This window comes from Monodelphis domestica, chromosome 1 (genome assembly GCF_027887165.1).
Source record: "Monodelphis domestica isolate mMonDom1 chromosome 1, mMonDom1.pri, whole genome shotgun sequence".
Classification (NCBI taxonomy): domain Eukaryota; kingdom Metazoa; phylum Chordata; class Mammalia; order Didelphimorphia; family Didelphidae; genus Monodelphis; species Monodelphis domestica.
The window spans coordinates 716,372,077-716,381,725 of record NC_077227.1 but is presented as its reverse complement, the minus strand read 5'-3'; the positions used below and the strand labels follow the sequence as shown (position 1 = coordinate 716,381,725).

The 9,649-nt window shown below is 40.3% G+C and overlaps 1 protein-coding gene across 5 annotated transcripts in view; it reads left to right on the top strand.

The window, feature by feature from the left end:
- The first annotated feature begins 5,058 nt into the window (after positions 1–5,058).
- Positions 5,059–9,649, top strand: part of HYDIN (HYDIN axonemal central pair apparatus protein) — a 451,163-nt gene continuing 446,572 nt past the window's right edge. For all 5 annotated transcript variants that reach the window (XR_008917906.1, XM_056824703.1, XM_056824709.1 and 2 more), the window contains exon 1: positions 5,059–5,196. The gene's annotated coding sequence lies outside the window, so the exon portion shown is untranslated. The remainder of the gene's footprint in view (positions 5,197–9,649) is intronic.

Sequence of the window (9,649 nt, the reverse complement as noted above, 5' to 3'; positions counted from 1 at the left end):
CAATATTGCACTAGAAACACTAGCAGTAGCAATTGGAGAAGAAAAAGAAATTGAGGGTATTAAAATTGGCAATGAGGATACCAAGCTATCACTCTTTGCAGATGATATGATGGTTTACTTAAGGAATCCTAGAGAATCAATCAAAAAGTTACTCGAAATAATCAACAACTTTAGCAAAGTTGCAGGATACAAAATAAACCCTTATAAGTCATCAGCATTTCTATATATCTCCAACATATCTCAGAAGCAGGAATTAGAAAGAGAAATCCCATTCAAAATCACCTTAAACAATATAAAATTCCTAGGAATCTATTTGCTGAGACAAACACAGGAATTATATGAACACAACTACAAAACACTTTCCACACAACTAAAACTAGGTTTGAGCAATTGGAAAAACATTAACTGCTCATGGGTAGGATGAGCTAATATAATAAAAATGACCATCCTACCCAAACTTATCTATCTATTTAGTGCTATACCCATTGAACTTCCAAAAAACTTTTTTTACTGAATTAGAAAAAAACAACAAAGTTCATTTGGAAGAACAAAGGATCAAGGATATCCAGGGAAATAATGAAAAAAAAAGGCAAAGGAAGGTGGCCTTGCAGTCCCAGATCTCAAACTATATTACAAAGCAGCAGTCACCAAAAACAATTTGGTACTGGCTAAGAGACAGAAAGGAGGATCAGTGGAATAAACTTGGGGTAAGTGACCTCAGCAAGACAGTCTATGACAAACCCAAAGACCCCAGCTTTTGGGACAAAAATCCACTATTTAATAAAAAAAAAACTACTGGGAAAATTGGAAGACAGTGTGGAAGAGATTAGGTTTGGATCAACACCTCACACCCTACACCAAGATAAACTCAGAATGGGTGAATGACTTGAAAGTAAAGAAGGAAACAATAAGTAAATTATATGAACAAAGAATAGTATACATGTCAGACATTTGGGAAGGGAAAGATTTTCAAACCAAACATGACTTAGAAAGAGTCACAGGGGACAGCTGGGTAGCTCAGTGAATTGAGAGTTAGGCCTAGAGATGGGAGGTCCTAGGTTCAAATCTGGCCTCAGACACTTCCCAGCTGTGTGACCCTGGGCAAGTCACTTGACCCCCATTGCCTAGCCCTTACCACTCTTCTGCCTTGGAACCAGTACACAGTATTGATTCCAAGATGGAAGGTAAAGGTTAAAAAAAAAAAGAAAAAGTCATAAAATGTAAAATAAATAATTTTGACTACATCAAATTAAAAAGTTTTTGTACAAACAAAATCAATGTAACCAAAATCAGAAGGGAAGCAACAAATTGGGAAACAATCTTCATAACAAAAACCTCTGGCAAAGGTTTAATTACTCAAATTTACAAAGAGCTAAATCAATTGTACAAAAAACCAAGCCATTCTCTAATTGATAAATGGGCAAGGGACATGAATAGGCAGTTTTCAGGTAAAGAAATCAAAACTATTAATAAGCACATGAAATAGTGTTCTAAATCTCAGATAATCAGAGAGATGCAAATCAAAACAACTCTGAGGTACCACCTCACACCTAGCAGATTGGCTAACATGACAGCTATGGAAAGTAATGAATGCTGGAGGGGATGTGGCAAAGTTGGGACATTAATTCATTGCTGGTGGAGTTGTGAATTGATCCAACCATTCTGTAGGGTAGTTTGGAACTATGCCCAAAGGATGCTAAAAGAGTGCCTACCTTTTGGCCCAGCCATAGCACTTCTGGGTTTGTACCCCAAAGAGATAATAAGAAAAAGACACGTACAAAAATATTCATAGTTGCGCTTTGTGGTGGCCAAAAATTGGAAAATGAGGGGATGTCCTTCAATTGGGGAATGGCTGAACAAATTGTGGTATATGTTGGTGATGGAATACTATTGTGCTCAAAGGAATAATAAAGTGGAGGAGTTCCATGGGGACTGGAACAAACTCCAGGAAGTGATGCAGAGGGAGAGGAGCAGAACCAGGAAAACATTGTACACAGAGACTGAGACACTGTGGTACAATCTAATGTAATGAACTTCTCCATTAGTGGCAATGCAGAGATCCTGAACAACCCGGAGGGATCTATGAGAAAAAACACTAATCACAAGCAGAGGGCAAAGGGTGGGAACAAAAACACCGAAGAAAGGCAACTGCTTGACTACAGGGGTCCAGGGGATATGATTGGGGATGTAGACTCTAAATGAACATCCTAGTGCAAACATCAACAACATGGAAATGGGTTCAGATCAAGGACACATTTGATACCCAGTGGAATCTCGCCTGGGCTATGGGAGGGGTGGTAGGAGGGGAGGGAGGCAAAGAAAATGATTTTTGTATTCAATGAATAATATTTGAAAATGACCAAATAAAAATAATGATTAAAATAAAAAAAATTTGGATGAGACTGAAAATGACTGAACAGCAACAGGGGGAGTCTCCTAAACTGATTTCCATTTAAGTACTGCTAGTCAAATTCACTTTTTAAATGAAATATTTACTTCAGAAGAATGACAGGTGTACACACTCCCCCAACTTGTAGGAGGTATAATACTTCTGGCTTTATACCCCATAGGTAACTGGGGAGGGGAATGCAATTATGTTTATACTTTAGTTTGGTTTTTTTTGGTGCAGAGTACCCTGCTAGATTAAACGTAATTGGGAAATGTTTAACAAAATAAATAAAAATACAATGCAACATAGATAATAGTCAGTTTGTCATCATGAGTTTCTGTTTGAGATTGACTGCATGCTTAGAGCACAGTCCCATTTAGAAAGCAAAAATCCTAGAGTCTAGCCCACCCCCTGATTTCCCTCGACTTCCAGTGAGAGAGCGAGAATGAGAGAGAGAGAGAGAGAGAGAGAGAGAGAGAGAGAGAGAGAGAGAGAGAGAGAGAGAGAGAGAGAGAGAGAGAGAATGGAACAAAGTTCTTCAAGGTGCCTAGACTGTGAATGAACTGGGATCTCTACCCTCATGATGCAATCAGTAAGAGTTAGCCTGAAAACAAGAAGCAGAAGGATACTGTCTCAGTCTTAATCAGTTTTACCTAGCCAATCAAAGGAGACTACATCCACTCAAGTGGTGGAAGACAAAGAGTGTTTCTATTTTAGTAGATTTGGGCATGCCTAGACAAGCCCCTCTTTATTAGAAGCATGTTCCAAAGGTCCTATTACTCAGGCAATTTATATTCTCTCTTGAGAGGCAACATGGGATAGAGGAAAACATTTTGGACTTGAAATTCAAGAGATCTGACTTTGAATCCCTTCTCAAACATTTCTAGATCTATAATAGTGGGTAAATTCTTAATCAGAGTCTCAGTTTCCTCATCCTTAAAATAAGAATAATATTATTTGCACTACCTATCTCACAGGATTGTCAGTGAGGAAAGTGCTAATTTTAAAGTACTATAGACATGTAATAGTGTTCCTGTTTTCAGTGTTTTATAGGGTAGCTAGATGGCACAGCAGATACAGCAGTGGGCTTGGAATCAGGAAGACTTTTTATGAAATCAAATCTTGCCTCAGACACTAGCTATGTGACTCTGGGCAAACCCCACATCTGTAAAATGAGTTGGAGAAGGAAATGACCAACCATTCCAGTGTCTTTGCCATGAAAACTCCTAGATAGACTTGTGAAGTTGAACATGACTGAAACAACTGAACATGGCACTTTCACATATATTAGTGTTAGGTAGGGACCTAAGTTCACCAAGGGCAGATATTATGGCTACTTATATTCTCCCCTCCCCAGTCCTTTGACTTGCAATGGACTTGTAATAAAAGCTAAATAAATGTTGCTGATTGATTAATCTACTAGCTCTAAATCAATGATCCCATGATCTTTATGCTGGCTAATAAAAGATTGCTGCTAAATAGAAAAGAAATGGTCAGCTAGTGGTTTTCCCTGTGACTGTTGTTGGAAGAACTGGGATTGCCCTGTAAGGGCAAATGATTAGGTATTTATATATAGATTCTATCCATATATCTGTAGATTCTCTTGATGATTTAAAAATTCTGTCACCTTTAGTATGAATATTTTTCTGTGTATGTTTGGGCAAGTCCAGGAATTTTTTCAAACTTCCTTCGTTTTTGTGGATGGGGAAGTTGAAACTCTGTGTGTGTGTGTGTGTGTGTGTGTGTGTGTGCAGTTATGTGTATGTGTATATGCATGTGATTGTGTGGACATTGTGAATGAAGTGGGAAAGGAACAAATCTAAGTCTATTTGTGTGTGTTGGAGTATGGGGAAACAGCCTGGGTGTGTGTTAAGGATGAGAAGGGGGAAAGAGGGAACAATGAGAGAGTGTGGGTGCATGTTTGTGTTTGAGAATGGAGGTGAAGAGGATCAGAAATGAAGGTGTGTGTGTGTGTGTGTGTGTGTGTGTGTGTGTGTGTGTGTGTGTGTGTTGAGGGATTGGATGGGGTAGGAGCAATGATGAAGTTTGTGGAGGGAAGCCACAGTGAGGATGTGTGTTCGTTTTGGGGGATGAGAGAATGACAGAGGCCAGGTGTATGGATATATCGAAAGATGGGATGGGATACAGGATATATACAGTGATGCTTTGTGGGAGATTGGGGAGCCAAGAAAGACCAGTGTGTGTTTGGGAGTGCAGATGGGTACAATTAGGTGTGTGTATATGTGCTTTGTGTATGTGTACACATAAGATTACATACACACAAACACACACACACACACACACACACACACACACACACACACAGAGTTTCAACTTTCCCACTCTAGAAAATGAAATTGGGATGAATTTCAGGACTTGCTTAAACATAAAGAGAAGAAATACTTAATGGAGGTGAGAATTTTTGAACCACCAGGAGTCTATACAGAGAGTTCTATAAGTATATAATGTGTCTATACATTAAGAGTTATATAAATACATCATGCGTTGAGGGATGGCGTCGGGGAGGAGAACCCAGACACCCACCTCGAAGAGTTCTCCGTCTCCAAGATTTCCACTTTGGGCTTCTCCGCGGTTGCCCCGGACGACCGTCTCCGCCAATCACTGCGCGGCTTGCTGGGCTGTGGGCGCGGCCCGTGGTTGCCCCGGCAACTCCAAGCAACAGCTGGGGAGAACTGACTCCTGGTGAGGCAGCAGAGCTGCCAGGCGGTGGGAAGTGATTTAGGGACCCCTTGCGTCCCTTCTCCCGCCCCAGGCGCCCCCCTAAACTTCGACGCCTGCTGTTGCTTGTGAGTTCAGGATGTGGGAAGGTCGCGGAATCCGGGGTCCTGACTGGGGAGGATGGGTCTGGGGGACCGGGGTGGGGGGTTCTGAGCTAAGAAATGGGCGTGTGGACGCGGACGGCCGGGAGGGAAAGTGGCGGGTGTCTTCCTGACTTCTCAGCTTCTCTCTCGCAGCCAGAGAACTACCAACTGACTCCCTCCTCCCTTTCCCCTCCCAATTCTTGAGAATGTCTTTCTGTGCTTAGCAGTGTCTTGGGTAGGGGTCTACCGACCGATTAAAATGGGAATTCGTTGAGTTCCTTTTTTGTTGTTGTTGCTGTTTTTGTTTTTGAAATCCCTAGCACTTAGTAAAAGTCTAGCCCATGAGAAGGGGAAGTGTGTGTTCGTGTGTGTTGAGAGGTTGCCCTGGAAAACGTGGTAGAGAGGTAGAGGTGTGTAAACTAAGTGACTTGCTCAACGTCACTCAGCTAGCAAGTGGCCGAGCTGGGATTTTAACTCTCCTCCTCTCTAAATCCAGCATTCTGTTTAACTTAGTGCCTTGTAAATAAACCAAGGTTTGCAAAGCACTTTATCTCATTTGATCTTAACAACATCCCTAGGAGATAGGTGTTATTATGTCCCCATTTTACAGATGAGGAAACTGGGGTACTTAGAGGTTAAATGACTTGTTTAGAGAGTGATTGAGACCAGATCTGGAACTCTGTTCTTTCTGTTTTAAGTCTGACACTGCCCACTACACAGCCTAGCTAACTCTATATTTTTTGGAGGGGGTTGGTTGGTAAAGGCACAGACAACATGGTTATCAAGATGACATAGTTATCTAGATGGTACCAAAGCTGTTAGGGATGGCTAACAGGTTGTAACAGGTGTTAGGCTTCTAAAATGTTTAGCAGGTTAGAATGATGAGCAGAATCTATATAATGTGTGTGAGAGAAGCATACAGGTATTAAAAAATCACACTCACAATGGAGGCAACTGAACTGAAATGGTTCAATGGATAGAGAGCCAGACCTAGAAAAAGGAGGTGACCTCAGATACTTCCTAGCAATATGACCCTGGGAAGGTCACTTGACCCCATTTTTTTAACCCTTACCACTCTTCTACTTTGGAACTACTATACAGTATTTATTCTAAGTTGGAAGGTAAGGTTTTAAAGAACAACAAAACAACAATAAGTGGGCAAGTAATAATAATGGGAGAGCTCAGTAGAATACAGCTGTGCATGAGAAAAAGATCAAGGCCTTCTTATGGATTGAAAACTCAGTACAAGACCCAGATGTGATATGGTAACCAAAAAAGAAACCAAATTTAGTTTTGGGTCCTTAGAGGCATAGTGTCCAAAATGAGAGAAGTTTTCCATAATCCTATTGTACCAGGGTCTTTAGGATTACTGTATTCAGTTCTGAATGACAAGCTGAAATGGGTTCAGAGGAGGGCAAATACTGGTTTGGGCAATGGAAACAATGAAATAAGAAAATCAGGTGAAGAAACCGAGGATGTACAACTTAGAGGAGAGACGTCTTAGTAGAGTATAATAATTGTCTTTAAGTAATTTGGGAGATGATATATAGGAGAGGAATTAGACTTATCCCACTTGTTCCCAGAAGGCCTCAAGAGAGGCAATGGGTTCACATTACTGAGGCAAATTTAGACTTTGTTTAAGGAAAAATTTCCTAATATTTAGAGCTGTCCTTAAAATCAAATGAGTTGCTTTGGGGGGAAGTAGTGGGTTCTACTTCACTGGAACTGTTCAATTTGGGGCTAGGTAATCATTTCCTAAGAGGTCATGGAGGATAACCTTGCTCAAGTTTGATTACACTGAGTGATTTTTGAAGTCTTTTTAAAAAATGAGGTTTTATGCTTCAGTGAGAGTGGGAACTCCTTTAGGGCAGAAACTGAGTCCCTAAATTGAAACTTTTTCAGGGCAAGGAATGAATGAGTTGATGTGGTCCAAACTCTATAAGGTCAATTGGAGATTTTATTTATCTTTTAAAAGTGTTCAGTTTGGGGCTCTCATTTAGTAATTGTTTACTCTGTGTTGTAAGGTTAAATGAATGGATATAGAATGTGTGGCTTAAAGAAGAAAAACCTTTAGGTGGGAGATTTGATAGATTTTTTCAACTATTTAGAGAATTGAAAGATGAATTGGACTTATTTGACTTGGTACTAGCAGGACAATAGGAGTAATGGGTAAATTGTATAGAGGCAGATGTGGAGAAATGCTTTCCAAAATGAAAGCTCCTGGAAAGTGGAATGAGCTGCCCCTGGAGAGGTGGACAGTTCCTTATCATGGTATCTTTTAGAGAAGATGCCTGGTGTTTTACAAACCGAAAGATCTAATAGTTTGGGGAAAGAAATCACTATTTGAAAAAAAAATGCTGGGGAAACTGGAAAACAGTTTGGCAGGAAAAGGGTATGGGCCAACATCTCATACCATATACTAAGATAAGATCAAAATGGGTACATGATTTAAATGTAAAGAATGATGTGATAAGCAAATTATGGGAGCATGAAATATTTTGCCTGTCAGGTTTATTGATAAGGGAAGAATTTATGACCAAATAAGAGGCAGAGAGCATTTTGACTGAACAAGTTGTGATATCTAATTGTGATGGAATACTACTGTGCTATAAGAAATGATGAGCAGGATGCTTTCAGAAAAGCCTGAGAAGACTTAAATGAACTCAAACATTTTGGTTGTCAGTCTCAAATAAGACATGATGATCAAGAAGGATGAAAACCAAGGAAAGTTCATTTCATTTAGCAGTTATGATTTCTTTGGTAATCTCAAAGCCAGCAGTTTTAATTAAGAGGTGGGCTTGGAAGTCAATATGAAAACAAATTGACAAGTGAGGGGGAAGTAGAAAAATAGAAGCAAATAGTACAAATAAAACTTAATGGAAATTTGGCTCTGACGAGAGGAGACATAAAATGCTAGGTTTAGGTGATAGCAAGGCTAAGTAAAATGCTTTACGATCAGAAGAGAGCTGGGCACATTTGTAGGTGGTGGAAAGGGAGACAGTAGAAAAATAATAGATTGCAGATGAGAGAAAGAACTGAGAATAGATAAACTAGAGGGCAGGGTTGACCTTGGCAAAAAGAAGGACCAGACCTCCATCAGAGATTGGAAGAAAGGAGAAGATAATGGAGGATGATGGGAAATTGTGAGGTATGGGGTTGGGGAGAAGAGAGAGTTAATCATAGTTCCTATTTTCTCAATTGAGTAGATCAAGTTTACTCTTGAGAGAAGAGGTGATCTGGGAAGTCTGAGGAGCGAGGAGAAAGTTTGTAATGTTTATTGAGAAAGTGATAATCTAGGAAGGATAAAAAGGCAGCATTGAGGAACTAGTTGAAATCAATATAAATCTTTAGGGAACCTAGGTGATATGGCTACATAAGTTTTTTTTTTTTTCAGCAGGATATAAGTATATGAAGAAAGCACATGGTGGAGGGTCAAAATTTGAATGGTGGTTGAATAAGTGGGCAATTCTCTGGAGACTGTCTCTTAATTTATAATTATTTATCAAATGATAAAAAGTGGACCAGAGAGTGAAAAGGCACCAGTGACATGTGGCTGGCCATTCCCTTAGCAGCAGCCTCGCTGAAATGACTGTGCCACAGCCAGTACCTGAAGGTCCCTTAGCCAGTCCCCTAGCCACCTCTCCCTGAGCCAGCTGCAGAGCCACACCACAGGCTCACTAGCACTCCTCTAGTCACCTCCTCTCTCCAAGGTTCTGAGGCCAGAACCCCTACTTCCCATACTCCAGTTTATACTTCTCATGGTGTCCTTCTCTTGAGCCTTTCTGATTTTGTGGACTCCCTACTTGGGAGAAGAGGCCGGTGTGTTCTTTAGAATGCCCCCATAGCACCATTATAGCCTCCCTAAGCATTATAGGGAGGACTCCATCCATTGCTTTAGAGAGCTATAGTTAGGAGGTTCAGCAGTAAGTTCCTTTGCTTTCAAATCCAAGAGATTTGAACCCCAGACTTCAATCTCCAGAAGTCCTTGCTAGTTCCCAGATTGCCCTATAATCTCCCTGAGTCCTCACCTGAGTGCGAGAACAAAAGGGGTATTTAAACTGACTATACCACCTACCCCCTCTTCCTGCTTCCGCTTCTAAGCACACGCATGTTTCAAGATGTAGTAAGTGAAATTGAATGGGCTTTTCAGCCCTCCTAGACTCGTGCTTTCTTATTTTGTATTTTCTTTATTTCTTAATCTTTAATAAACCTCATAAAATGTAATACTTTTAGCAGAGAAACTAATTTTAATCTTAACAGGTGCCAAAAAAGGAGTTCAGGATAGTGTTAAATTTCCATAGACTCAAGGTTAACTTTTGGTGTCCAGTTAAACCAGTCAAGCTTAGGATCAAGTGTAAAGGGAGACAAAAGAGAGAAGGGAGACCAGCAAAAGTAATATATTGGGAGATGGAGAATTGGAGAAATTGGAGGTGACTCA